Source organism: Syngnathoides biaculeatus, chromosome 11 (genome assembly GCF_019802595.1).
Source record: "Syngnathoides biaculeatus isolate LvHL_M chromosome 11, ASM1980259v1, whole genome shotgun sequence".
NCBI lineage: Eukaryota > Metazoa > Chordata > Actinopteri > Syngnathiformes > Syngnathidae > Syngnathoides > Syngnathoides biaculeatus.
Window position 1 is genome coordinate 26,201,164 of NC_084650.1, and position 14,039 is coordinate 26,215,202.

At 43.8% G+C, this 14,039-nt stretch overlaps 1 protein-coding gene and 1 non-coding gene across 2 annotated transcripts in view; both read right to left on the reverse strand.

Annotated features, from left to right (window-relative positions):
- col23a1a (collagen type XXIII alpha 1 chain a) overlaps positions 1-14,039 on the reverse strand; it is a 135,431-nt gene that overhangs the window by 43,871 nt on the left and 77,521 nt on the right. The gene's annotated exons all lie outside the window — the stretch shown is intronic.
- Positions 11,979-12,059, reverse strand: trnap-ggg (transfer RNA proline (anticodon GGG)). Its single transcript has one exon. It is a non-coding gene; the product is annotated as a tRNA-Pro (tRNA).

Here is a 14,039-nt window from a genome sequence, read left to right on the forward strand (position 1 = left end):
AAACTAAACAGTAGTTAGAAAATGAACTAAAAGGACAATTGTATGAACTGTCAAAACAATTCAGATAAAACTCTCGTCACTGAATTGGATACTTTCGATGTCTGCATGAATCCAAACAGCTGACACAACATCTCCCTGATTGTCTCCTGATCGGTCACAGTTTCCTTGTCCTTGTCCAACTTTCCTTCCAATAAAAACTGAGTGGGGGAGCACTGAGGATAGACACATGCTGTGGATGTAAACAGTTAAAAATGGAAGTGATTCACACGGTGGTGATTCATGCTCCAGCCGTACTGAGTCTCTCTCCGGGCAAAGATGCCCTCACGAAAAGGGTCACAGTGTGGGCACAATCTTCCTCGAGAAAGCAAAGATGGGCGTGGGGTGCCCCGAGGTTCAATTTTAGGTCCAATTCTTTTCAATCATTACATGCTTGCCCTTGGGGACGTCATCAGAAGACACGGCATCAGCTTTCAAATTCACGCAGATGACACACAGCTGTTAATTGTCCTGTCTCCTGATGACACATGACCCATTGATACACTTCTTCACAGTATTTTTTATATATTAAGTCATGGATGGCAGTGAATTTCCAACAGCTCAACCAGGACAAAAGAGGTTTTAGTCATATGGCCTGAAGGGAAGAGAGAGAAGCCGTTACCAAAATCAAAACATTTTAAACCCCCACAATGTGTAAAGAAGCTCGGCACCATTTTTGACTCTGAGCTCAATATTAATAATGTAACGACAACAGTTTTTCCAAATCATTTTAAGAATACAGCCAGAGGCTGCCCATTTGTCTTTCACAGGGGTGCTAATGCATGCTTTTATCTCCTGTTATTTAGGTTACGGCAATGCTCTGGTTTCTGGTCTTCCCAAAAAGAACATCTCCACTCAACAATTAGTTCAGGACTCAACTGCTCATGTGTTGACGAAGACCGGAGAGTGGGAGTACATTACGTTTTGTTTCAAAAGCTAGAACAAAAACCTATGGAGCAGCTTCATTTAGCCATAATGGGGCATGCTTCTGGAACAGCCTTCCAGAGGGCAGCATGAATGCAGACTGTGATGCTTTTAAAAGGAGGCTTAAAACTTACCTGCTTGGTTCAGCCTTTAACTGATTTGATTTTAACTTATTTAGTTTCCATTTTGACATTTATCGATTTGTACATTTGGAACAATTTTTTGTTGTATCACTGATTGTCCTCCAGTTTTTATCCTGCCCCATTGTCTTTTAGTGCCCTACACGCTGGTAGGTGTACTTGGGGTCTATACAAGCGGAGTCCCCCCACTGCCCCCACCCACTGGTCTAGCCCAGTTGTGGTGGTCTCTGTGGTAGCATTTCTTTGGATGGATGACTTCAGGTTGTCTTTCCTCTCTGGATGTTCAGTGTCTTGTTTCTACAACATTAGTCAATATGCACTCTGTGATTTACTCCTGATGCAAAATGCCCCCTCCCAAATAGTGTTTCAGTAAGTGAGGTTGATTTAAGGTACGGACCATTTCAGACTTATTTCAAAGGAGCAATGAAGAGAACCAATGTGCGAAAATGTAGCCTGTTGCTACAAAGGATGTTATGTGCTAATACTGTACAAAGTTCTTTGAGCTCATAAAAACATGCATGTATCATACAGCTGTGAACAAGCACATGCGTATTTAACCTCCCTTTGAAAAGTATAACGACTTTGGTGCGCCACAAATGCACTGATTGTGGTAATAAGCATATTAGATTTGTATGTAATAAGCAAAATATTAGTCATAAGAAAATTATGGGTCCTCTCAATTGTGAAAGTGTTAAAAAGTATTTTGATAATTCTGATGCTTTTTCTATGATCAACATTTTTCTTGTTTTAATCTTGTAATCCACTAACATGCTACAGATAATGGGTGCTTTTCCAAAACTGCAGGACTGATTAAAGTGGGCCCAAACCCACAGCCAATATGGTACCATGTGTTTTTTTCACCACAAAACATGACGTATACAGCTTTTTGTAAGTCCCGTCATGAAAATCCTCTCAGGGATTTTTTTTCCGAGAAGAAGCAGGAAGTGACGTAAAGGACAGCGGCGCCCCCTCGTGGACTCGTTTGTTTCCATTAGTTTTGCCTCCGGGAAGGTAGCTCGTTGTTCCTTCGTGTTAGCCAAAATGCCGGCTCATTGCATTGCTGGACATTGCTTGAACATTCGGGAGAATGGAATTACCCTTCATAAGTTTGAGAGAGACCCTGTTTGTTGTGAAAAATGGATTGTACGGGTGAAGAGGACCAAATAACAGGCAGGTGTGTATACAGCTACTAAAAAATAATAATAGTTTGGGGCAGACCACGTAATTGGTCTCTCTCATAACATAGCAAAAGATCCGCGTATGAAATGTGTTGATGTGCGCATACAGCTGCTAAAAAAATAATAGTTTTGAGCAGACCACGTAATCGGTCTCTCTCAAAACGTAACAAAAGATCCGCGTATGAAATGTGTCGATGTGCGCGTCGCCCAGCCAACAATCATGTAATATTGCCCCGGTAACTTCACTTGGTTGTGTGGTATTGTCCTTTTCGAAAAGAGCTTTGGTGTCAGAAGGGGCCTCAGAAAAATGCGAATATCTCTGTTGTTCGGCTTCCATAGTAGCAGGCACTGCGGGTTTTCAACGGCGGAAGTGACGATGACGTCGAGGACAGAAGACGCGACTAATATGGCGACCACTTAGATGTCGAGGGGCACTCAATTTCGCAACTTTGTGCATGGATGACGTGCTCTCCGCTCACTTTTTTTGTTAGTATAGACATTGAAGTTTATACTGTCATATGTATTTTTCATTACAATATCTATTTTAGAATGTTTATAGGGAGGACAGTCCCACTTTAACTATGTATGAATGTCAGATTATCCAATTTTCTCTATCCATCATTTGGGCTTCCTCTGCAATAATTTGTGTGACAAAATGTGTGTGCGCTATGTGTTGATGCTTTCTTGTTTGGGTGTGCATGAAACCCAGGCCCCGTGGTGGTCGGCTGTGTTGCTCGAGTCCAGCAGGTGGCTTGTGTTGAGGCGGTGCTCAAAGGCTGCATCGGTCCTTGTGTGTCTCGCAGTTAATGGAAGTCGAAAGCAAGATCAGACCCACCCAACTCAGGGTGACACAGCCAAAACAATGAACGGAATTGGAAAAAAATAGCACAGGCTCCAGCAAACACGACATGCGAGCTCCAAAATAGATCAGTGCATCAATGATAGAGATGTGAAGACCTTTCCTCCATGCACCAGTTTCAACAAAGAGTAATCTTTATAATAAACCTACATCGAAACAAATCCATGCATGCAAAATAAATAAGAAAAATGCATTAACATGAGAAAATAACACAAACCAAATCTGTTTTTAAAGTCTGTGTGAGTGGGAATTGAAGAATGAGTGCACATCTTTGAAAAGAATTCACTTGCGTGTTTGAGCTAAAAAATTTGGCTAAACCCACATAAAACAATATTTAGCCGCTAGTGAATCAGACGCACATTCAAATAAATATCTTCTCAATTAATTGTGGGTGTGTTGACCCTGATCGTCTGTGTGTTGGACAAGTTTATTTTTCCAGGAAAATCGGGAATAGGATGCTTTGCCCATTAGACGACGCTGCAGCTGCAGATGAGGGAGGACTTCTAAGCAACAATATTTGATACCAATACAATCTTTTAAATACCATTTAGATGATACGCTGCCTTTAAGGAAGGAATATAGTCTCATTGAATCACTGCAAATTGGCTGGGGACCAGCGCAGTGTTTGCTAAATCGATCACCCAAAGTCAGCAGCTATGTACCTTAGCTCAAACCCGACCCTAACGAGGACAAGTGCCATAGGAAATGCAAGGATGGCGGTTTCTGGGAAAAAAAAAAAAAAAAAAAGACTTTAAATGACTAATATTGGGGGATCAGCAAAGTACTGCACACCTGTTTATGCGGTTAGCAATAGCACTGGAGCTAAGGCAAATGTTTTATAGTGCACACACAAAGCTTGCTGCACACTAAAATGATGAAAAAAATTATTATTCACACTTCAATTTCTTACATTATTATTATTTTTTTTAATACCATTTCTCCTGATTAAGGTCGCGTAGTTCATCCCATTTGCCTTTGGTTGAGACACAACATACAACCTGGACTGTTTGTCAAATAAAGGTTTATTTACACAATATACCTACATATATCCATTTATAGTATTGGCTTCTTTATCCTTTAACACACCTGAAAATTTTTTTTTATTCCTTTTACATTTTGCTATTGACAGAGGGAAACTTATTTTTTTCAATTGCACTGTATGCCCTTTGCGCCAATACTCTGGGTTGTTTTCACTGACGTCACATTTTTTGTTGAATTACTGCGCGCCGCCATTTAACCTCTCTACCTAACACGTACCAGTGTTGTAGACTCCGGGTGTCACGGGTGTCTCGGGACTCAAGTACACAAGAGAGGACTTGCTAACCATCTTCTTCTGACTTTTTTTCGACAACTCTTGCCAATTCGCTGAAGCTTTTGCTAGAGTTGCTAGTCGGCACGGTCTTCAAAGCCTCGCGATGAAGAGGCTCGCAATCCAGGATACAAGTCCGCCTTCGACAGAGGGGACATCGTCTAACGTTTCCGACGAAAGACTTTGGACGTTCTGTGGCTCTGTGCTTCACGGAGACTTGGGTTTGTGTTCGAGTGCCTGACGCTGCAATCACGCTGCCCGGCTTCAACCTCCATTGTCGTGTCGCTGAGCTAAGCTCACAAGCTTAATTGATACTCTTTCAGAAGGCCAATATTACAGTTAAGATCCTTTTTTGTTAGTAACGTGAAAGATTTGAGAATTTTGTGAAATACTGGATTTGTTTATTCTTTTGCCTTTCTGCCACTGTCATCAAATTTTAAACAAATAATATTAAAAAAAAATATATATATATGGGCACTTACCTGTATGCTAAAACGGAAAACGAAAGGGGGTGGAATATGCTTTTATATCAACGGGGAATGCTGCACGGACGTTACAGACCTCAGCAGACACTGCAGCAATTTTCGTTCGCTACAACAACCTAACAAGAAAAAATGGGACCGAACTAACCATTTACGGAGTGTCTTGAGCAGACAAGTGTCTGATCCCACTGCTCTTCCTTTGTGATTTCTGTCACATAGAGTAAAAGATCAAGGGCACTATACTGCGCCTTTGTGACGCAGTCCTGAGTCCCATGATGTGTGGATGCCAGGTTGCCTAATAGGCAGTCTGGGCTTGACGTGCTGTCGGTCGCATCTTCGATAAATGCAGTTAGAAACATAATGTCGTCCACCTTGCGTCTGTATGAGTAACTGAGCTCAGGGATCAAAAATGTTCGAGGCAGCACAACGGGGGACATCACGTGAAAACAACCCATATCTGATTGAGCTTCTACAACCATCAAGGCAGAATTGTGTTGGAATCTGAGGTTGCAATCTACTCTTAACTTCCCAACGTTCCCTTCATGTTGTTATCTTTTTAATTGTGACTTCTTTGTTTGTTTGGTTCTTGAGGGGAAACCCTGGATGAGGTCCATGCGTGATGTCTGCTATCGTGTCTCGTTGACTCTTAAGTTTGTGCCAAGTGGACTTAGGAGTGGACTTTAAGTCATTGTTACAATTTTGAGCGGAACGGGGGTTATGTTGGTCAAACAAGTTAAGCTTGGGACCACCGGTGTTGCAAGAACGTCAAGGGGCCTGAAGGTGTGAAATCCAGTCCACAGAAAGAATAAACATAGGGGTTAAATGCCTAGCAATGCATCCAGAGTGCACATTATGAAGGAGACCAGACAAATATCAAGACTGACTGTCTTAATGTTTTTTTTTTTTGCGAGAGTGGACTGTTGAAAAACTCATTTCAGCCTTCTACATGTTCCACATATTGAGGACTGACAATAAAGCAATAAGTGCGACCACACCATACATTAGTTGAGAGGTAACAATTGATCTCTGTAAATGGCGTGTTTGTGGAAGTACAACTCTTTCCCAAAGGATTTAAAAATTATTATTTTTTTTTTTAAATTTAATCCTAAAATGTGGTCCCAGTCTGATGCTCTGGAACATGTTAAAAACAAAGCCAGTGGCTCCAGGGGAGGTTCTGTTAATGTAAGAGAATCAAGCACAAAAGTCTGCTAATCACCATAACTTGAAACTTTAGTGTGTGTGTGTGTGTGTGTGTGTGCGTGCATGCATGCACACGCGAGTGTAACTGAATACAATGTGTGCACCATGCTCGTGGAAACATCTATTCTTGACCTCTTGTGCAATCCTGATAGTTGACAACTGACTTTAAGACACCAATATTTCTCCTCCTCCTTTTTAGAGGTCTATTGCTCTTAATCCCCACAAGGCCTCTTTATACTCCCGTGTGCGGTGACCACGCTGATATCCCACACTTGGTTTGCCTTTATACTTCAGTAGAGACCGTGGACATGAACAAATGGACCTAAATGACCCGATGATATGTTTGTTTATGTTGCAAAATCGATCAGGAAAGCAACAACGTAGAAGCACAGAAGAAGGATGGGTACCTCACAGCATGTGATTAAAATGTACCAATCACGAGAGATTATCTCCACAGCTTTCTCTGCTCAGGCACTTTTTTGACGTGTGCACGGCAAGCTATGCAGAGGTGCTGCGCGGGGCAATGTGTAGGTCAAGTGATGTGATGCAATGCAGGCACTGTCGACCCCGCAAGTATCAAGAGGCCTTTAGCCATTAGCTTTTGGCGCCTTCTTCCTTTGCAACGTGGAGGAGGTGAGGAAGCCCATTGACAGCTTGGTTTCTGGCAAAGCCCCGGGCAGTGATGGGATTCCCCCCGACCTGCTCAAGCACTGTAAGACCACCCCACTGCTCCCGCTGCACGATGGGCTTTGTCAGTTGTGGCAGAAAGGGGTCGTGCCAAAGGACATGAAATATGCCAAGCTCATTACCCTCTAAAAAGACAAAGTAGAGCGCAGAGACGAACAACTACAAAGGCATCTCCTTATTCAGCAATGTAGGCAAAGTCTTTGCTCGGCTTGTCCTTGCCCGGGTATAGAAATTCGCTGATCGTGTCAACCCAGAGTCAGAGTGTGGTTTCCAAAGCAAACGGTCAACGGTAAACATGGTCTTCTTCCTCCGTCAACTTCAGGAGAAATGCAGAGAACAGCAGATGCCCCTTTACGACCTCGTCAACAGAAAAGGCCTCTTCAAGAACTTGCCAAAGACTGTCTTCCCACGAAAACTGCGAGCACGATCGTGCCCTTCTACACTGCGCCCTATAGCAACTGTCACGGAGTCAAGCAACACCGCGTCCTCGCCTCCACCCTCTTCGGGATTTTCTTCTGCTGAAGCATGCCCTTGGCACCTCAACAGAAGGCATCTACCTGCATACTGGGTCATCTGGCAGGCTTTTCAATCTTGTGTATCTCAGACCAAGGTTGGAAAAGTGCTCATCAGAGATATGCTGTCCGCCGATGCTTAGTAACCCACATCAGCTGTAGTAACCCACACTCAGCACGATCGCCAGTCCCTGATGGATCGTTTCTCCCAGGTCTGCAAAGACTTCAGACTAGCAATCACCTTAAAAAAAACAACATTCCGGGACAAGGCACCGAGATACCACCATCCATCATTAAAGATGACGACAAGCTGGATGTGGTCCATAAGTTCATCTACCTCGGTTCAACCATCACTGATGACCTCTCCCGAGATGTGGAAATTGGCATGAGGATCGGGGAGGCAGCCATGACTCTTGCTCGCTTCACGTCTCGTGTGTGGGAAAACCCTGAGCTGCCGGTCAAGACCAAGATGGCGGTGTACAATACCTGTGTCATCAGCAGGTTGCTCTATGGCAAAAAAAACACGGACCACATACACCAGGCAAGAGAAGAAAATGCAGATGTTTAACATACACAGCCTCCGCTGCATTCTGGGAATATTCTGGCAGGAGAACGTGATCAACGGCAAGGTCCTGTCTTGCAGCGGTGTTCCCAGCATGTACACTGCTCCGACAGCATCGACTCAGATGGCAAGCCCACGTCCACAGAATGCAAGAGGGCCGCATTCACAAAAACATCCTGTATGCTGTATGAAAGCTGGTTGCTGAGGCGAGAGCCAAAGGACGACCGCAGCTGCACTACTGGGACGTCGTCTAGAGGGACCTCAAGGCCACCAACGTGAACCCTGAGACCTACGATGACCCCAGTCACACTAATGACAACCACTGTGTCTGTGGTCAAGGTGAGAGCATGCCATTGTTAAAATTATAACAGAACTCTGATACTAGAGAAGGTATGAATATTTACCGGACATATTTGTTACATGCTTACGTTGCATCACATATTCCTCTTGTTTAAGAATGAGGAGTGGGAGCCCTTAAACCCTACAGCTGTGGAGGAAAAATGAAATAAATTTAAGGGTACAATGTCTCGTCCCTGGGTCGGTATATTCAACAGCTCAATGCTTTTGTAACTTTTAGCCTTGACATCAGCCTTTGGTAGCTTGGAAGAGGTACAAATAGCCATCCCATCATAGAATAGATCACTAGATACAATTTATTACTGCCATACAGTAAACAATTTTGTATCTTTTCTAACGCTAAAATGTTTACTAAGTTCCAAAGGTCAAGTGTCATGAGTACAAAACCAGTTGCCCCAACTTATATATATCATCAATCCATTCTCAAAGCCGCTTATCCTCATGAGGGTCACAGGAGTGCTGGAGCCTATCCCAGATGTCAACAGGCAGGAGGCGGGGCACACCCTGAACTAGTTGCCAGCCAATCGCAGGGCACATAGAGACAGACAAGAGCTGCACTCACAATCACAATTAGAGGCAATTTAGTGTGTTTAATTATTGTTGCATATTTTTGGAATGTAGGAGGAAACTGGAGTGCCGGAGAAAACCCACGCAGGCACGGGGAGAACATCCAAACTCGACACAGGCGGCTCCGGGATTGAACCCGGGACCTCAGAACTGTGAGCTCAACGCTTTCCATCTGAAACATCAAGCTGCCCAACTTATATATATATATATTGTATACACATATATTATACACCTACACAGACACCATGCTAAATTTACCTTTTTTTGAAAGTATGCACACACCAAGATCAATGCTAAAAAATGATTGTTTGCTGCTTACTACAGACAACAACAACAAAAGGATAAATATGTGAATAGTTTAGACACATCGGAACATGGTTTTATCTGCAATTAGAGGGCACCTCTGTCATTAATTAACAAATGCTGCTGTTGTAGAGCCACAACTCACAAAGATAATTATAATTACGTAGTTGTCGCTTTACCAAAAATGCAGGCCTATGGGGGCACAAACCAGTGCAATCTGTAGGCCGGTCCCCAGCCCGGATAAATGCAGAGGGTTGAGTCAGGAAGGGCATCCGGCGTAAAAACTGTGCCAAACAAATATGATCGTTCATCTAAAGAATCCCATACCGGATCGGCCGTGGCCCGGGTTAACAACGCTCGCCCCCGGCACTGCTAACCTGCAGGGCGTCGTGGAAATTCAGCTACTGTGGGTCGAAGACAAAGAAGAGGAGGAAACCGGATCAATCGTCAGCAGAAAGAGAGGAATGCACAGAGCCTACAATTGAGTGTAGCGACTTTGAATGTTAGGACTATGACAGGAAAAGCTCAGGAGTTGGTTGACATGATGATTAGCAGAAAGGTTGATATTCTGTGCATCCAAGAGAGCAGGTGGAAAGGTAGTAAGGCTAGAAGTTTAGGAGCAGCGTTTAAATTATTCTACCACGGAGTAGATGGGAAGAGAAATGGAGTAGGGGTTATTTTAAAGGAAGAGCTGGCTAAGAATGTCTTGGAGGTGAAAAGAGTATCAGATCGAGTGATGAGACTAAAATTTGAAATTGAGGGTGTTATGTATAATGTGGTTAGCGGCTATGCACCACAGGGAGGATGTGACCTAGAGTTGAAAGAGAAATTCTGGAAGGAACTAGATGAAGTAGTTCTGAGCATCCCAGACAGCGAGAGAGTTGTGATTGGTGCAGATTGTAATGGACATATTGGTAAAGGAAACAGGGGCGATGAAGAAGTGATGGGTAAGTACGGCATCCAGGAAAGGAACTTTGAAGGGCAGATGGTAGTGGACTTTGCAAAAAGGATGGAGATGGCTGTAGTGAACACTTATTTCCAGAAGAGGGAGGAACATATAGTGACCTACAAGAGCGGACGTAGAACCACGCAGGTAGATTATATTTTGTGCAGACGATGTAATCTGAAGGAGGTTACTGACTGTAAAGTAGTGGTAGGGGAGAGTGTAGCTCGACAGCATAGGATGGTAGTATGTAGGATGATTCTGGTGGTGGGTAGGAAGATTAAGAAGACAAAGGTAGAGCAGAGAACCATGTGGTGGAAGCTGAGAAAGGAAGAATGTTGTGCGGCCTTCCGGAAAGAGGTGAGACAGGCTCTCGATGGACAACCGAAGCTCCCGGAAGACTGGACAACGACAGCCAAGGTAATCAGAGAGACAGGCAGGAGAGTACTTGGTGTATCTTCTGGTAGGAAAGGGGAGAAGGAGACTTGGTGGTGGAACCCCAAAATACAGGGAGTCATACAAGGAAAGAGATTAGTCAAGAAGAAGTGGGACACTGAGAGGACTGAGGAGAGGTGAAAGGAGTACATCGAGATGCGACGTAGGGCAAAGTAGCGGTGGCAAAGGCTAAACAAGAGGCATATGAAGACATGTACACCAGGTTGGACACGAAAGAAGGAGAAAAGGATCTCTACAGGTTGGCCAGAAAAAGGGATAGAGATGGGAAAGATGTGCAACAGGTCAGGGTGATTAAGGATAGAGATGGAATGTGTTGAGTGGTGCCAGTAGTGTGCTACATAGATGGAAAGAATACTTTGAGAAGTTGATGAATGAAGAAAATGAGAGAGAAGGAAGAGTTGAAGAGGAAAGTGTCAAGGACCAGGAAGTGGCAATGATTAGTCAGGGGGAAGTCAGAAAGGCACTACAAAGGATGAAAAATGGAAAGGCAGTTGGTCCTGATGACATACCGGTAGAGGTATGGAAGCAATTTGGAGAGATGGCTGTGGAGTTTTTGATCAACTTATTCAATAGAATACCAACAAGTGAGAAGATGTCTAAAGAATGGAGGAAAAGTGTCCTATTTCCCATTTTTCAGAACTGTGGAAACTACAGAGGAATAAAGATGATGAGCCACACAATGAAGTTATGGGAAAGAGTAGTGGAGGCTAGACTCAGGACAGAAGTTAGTATCTGCCAGGAACAGGCCAAGAAAGAGTACCACAGATGCATTATTTGCCTTAAGGATGCTAGTGGAAAAGTACAGAGAAGGTCAGAAGGAGCTACATTGTGTCTTTGTGGATCTAGAAAAAGCCTGTGACAGAGTACCAAGAGAGGAACTGTGGTACTGCATGCGTAAGTCTGGTGTGACGGAGAAATATGTTAGAATAGCACAGGACATGTAAGAGGACAGCAGAACAATGTGCCCTAGGTGTGACAGAAGAATTTAAGGTGGAGGTGGGACTGCATCAGGAATCAGCTCTAATCCCCTTCCTGTTGGCTGTGGTCATGGATAGGCTGACAGATGAGGTTAGACTGGAATCCCCTTGGACCATGATGTTCGTAGATGATATTGTGATATGCAGTGAAAGCAGGGAGCATGCAGAGGAACAATTAGAAAGATGGAGACATGCACTGGAAAGGAGAGGAAGGAAGATTAGCCGAAGTAAAACAGAATATATGTGCGTGAATGGAAGACTTCAAATATTTAGGGTCAACAAATCAAGAGCAATGGTTGTGGCTGTGGCGACCCCTAACGGGACAAGCCGAAAGGAAAAGAAGAAGTTGTGGCTTTACCAATAAACTTTATTTCGGTTTGTCCCGTTAAGGGTCACCACAGTATGTCATCTTAGATGAACACTCATATTTGTTCTGCAGTTTTTACACCGGAGGCCCTTCCTAATGCAACCCCTCTTGGGGAGTGGAGGCCTGAGTGAGAAATGAACTCACGACCCCTGGTTTCCCAAACCAATGCTCTCACCACTGAGCTATCAAAAAACAAAACCAACAATAAAGTCTATCAAATGTATAGAGTGGAATGACCGAATCAGGTAAAAAAAAAAAAAAAAGAAAAACACAAATTTGTTATGATCCTGCCGGTCCAGCTCTGGCTGTGGGGGTGCCTACGCGGTCGCGCTGATTGGGAGGCGCACACCTGCGCCTCATGATGGTTGATTGGCCCCAGAGTAAATAGGACCATGGGGACGACTGGTCGGGCGCCAGATCGTTGCGGTTCATGGCCCGTTCCAGCACTGCCGTATCTCTGATCATATTCCCGTGTGTACCGACCTCCGCCTGTTCTCCGACCAACCGTAAGCCTGACTCCTTTGACACTTCTGCCTTCCTTGATCGATCTCCCATGTACCGACTCTTACCTGCCCGCGGACCTGCCCTCCACGCCCGACGTCCTGACTACCACTGCACCTGATTGCCTGCCCGATCCCTGACCTTGGAATAATAAACATTTTCCCGGATTACCTCTGCGTCTCCCGACTCCTGCAATTGGGTCCTACCTCTGTTTTGATGGGTCGAGACACATTTACATGTATGCATGCAAGCAAGCAAGCAAGCAAGCAAGCAGCCATCCATCCATTTAGACCAGGGGTGCCCAGACGTTTTTATCCCAAGATCTACTTTTCTAGGAAAAAGAGTATGTGGCGGAGCAGCGGTCGTTGTTAGAGAAAGTTCTGTGTGCTGCCTAAAAGAAACCAGTGGCTTCTTCTTTTCATTGTTTTACAGTACATATGTGAATTGTGCCACTGGGTGTAACAACCAGTCATCCCTCACTCAGTGAATCACATTGCAAAATGCCACAAACTCAATAGCTGTATGTTAGACTTTCAATTTGCAATGGATTTGTTTTTTGTGCACAACGCAGAATATCTGCAAAGAGACTGCATCAGTGGTGCACAATTGTGCACGCGTGCAGTTTAGAGGGAACATTGGCTGACGCCTTTTTTTTTTGGGCACGCTGTCCCGCAATCGACCAAGACTGCTTCGCGATTGATGCATTGAGCACCCCTGATTTACACACTATTAAATTTTGCTTACAGCTTTCTGATGCTCTGAAAGAAAGTAGTCCTTTTTAATTACAAGACAAAAATGCTGTTCATAGAGCATACTGGCAAATAACGTCTACCATTCTATTTATAACCCTGTCACCACTATCACTTTATATCCACCTCCTTTCAAACTCCTGGACGGTTATCTGCAACCATGCCGTTTCTATACTCTGATCAAATAACTGCGGACACTTTCAAACACGATCATGTGTTTTTTTCAAAGACGTTCCACAACAAGATACAATTTCATATTGCTTTGAGATTGGATGCCCTCACTGGCAGTTGTCTGTGCTGGGACATTACGGGGATAACATACACCATGTTTCCAAGTTGAAAGCATTATATTTGCAGCACGATGTGAAGGGGCTCCCGTGGCAGCTGCAGGCTTGCCTGAAAGGGAACTTTGAAGGAGGGAGGGGATAAACGAGCATCCCCCTTTCCTGATTGGTGCTCTCCGTATTTGGTTTTATCAGCAGTTGTAGCTGAGAGGATCTGATAATAATAATAATGGGGGCAGGGTTATCATCTAATATAACCAATTGTAGATTACATTGAAGCCCTTTTTTGACGTAATATACACCCATATTACTGCAGAGTACAAAATTGTTTTGTAGGATTTTTTTTGTCCTAAAACGGCCAGTACAGTAGAAAGTTATTGTAAATATAAAACATACTGGTGTGCTTGGACTTGGTGGTTTTGTTGCCAAAACCGTCACCCAAGGCAAAAAAAAAAAAGTTTCTGCAGCAAAAATAGAATGCAGTAACCACCCAAATCATCATAACTGCGAGGTAAATTTGCTAACCGGCTGTCCACCGTGGTGCATTACAGTATGTATTTATCAGAAATAATTACATTTAAAAACATTGCTAGAAGCCCGTGTGAAAATCAGATTAAATGGAAATGTTTTGAACCCCGGTTTTTAA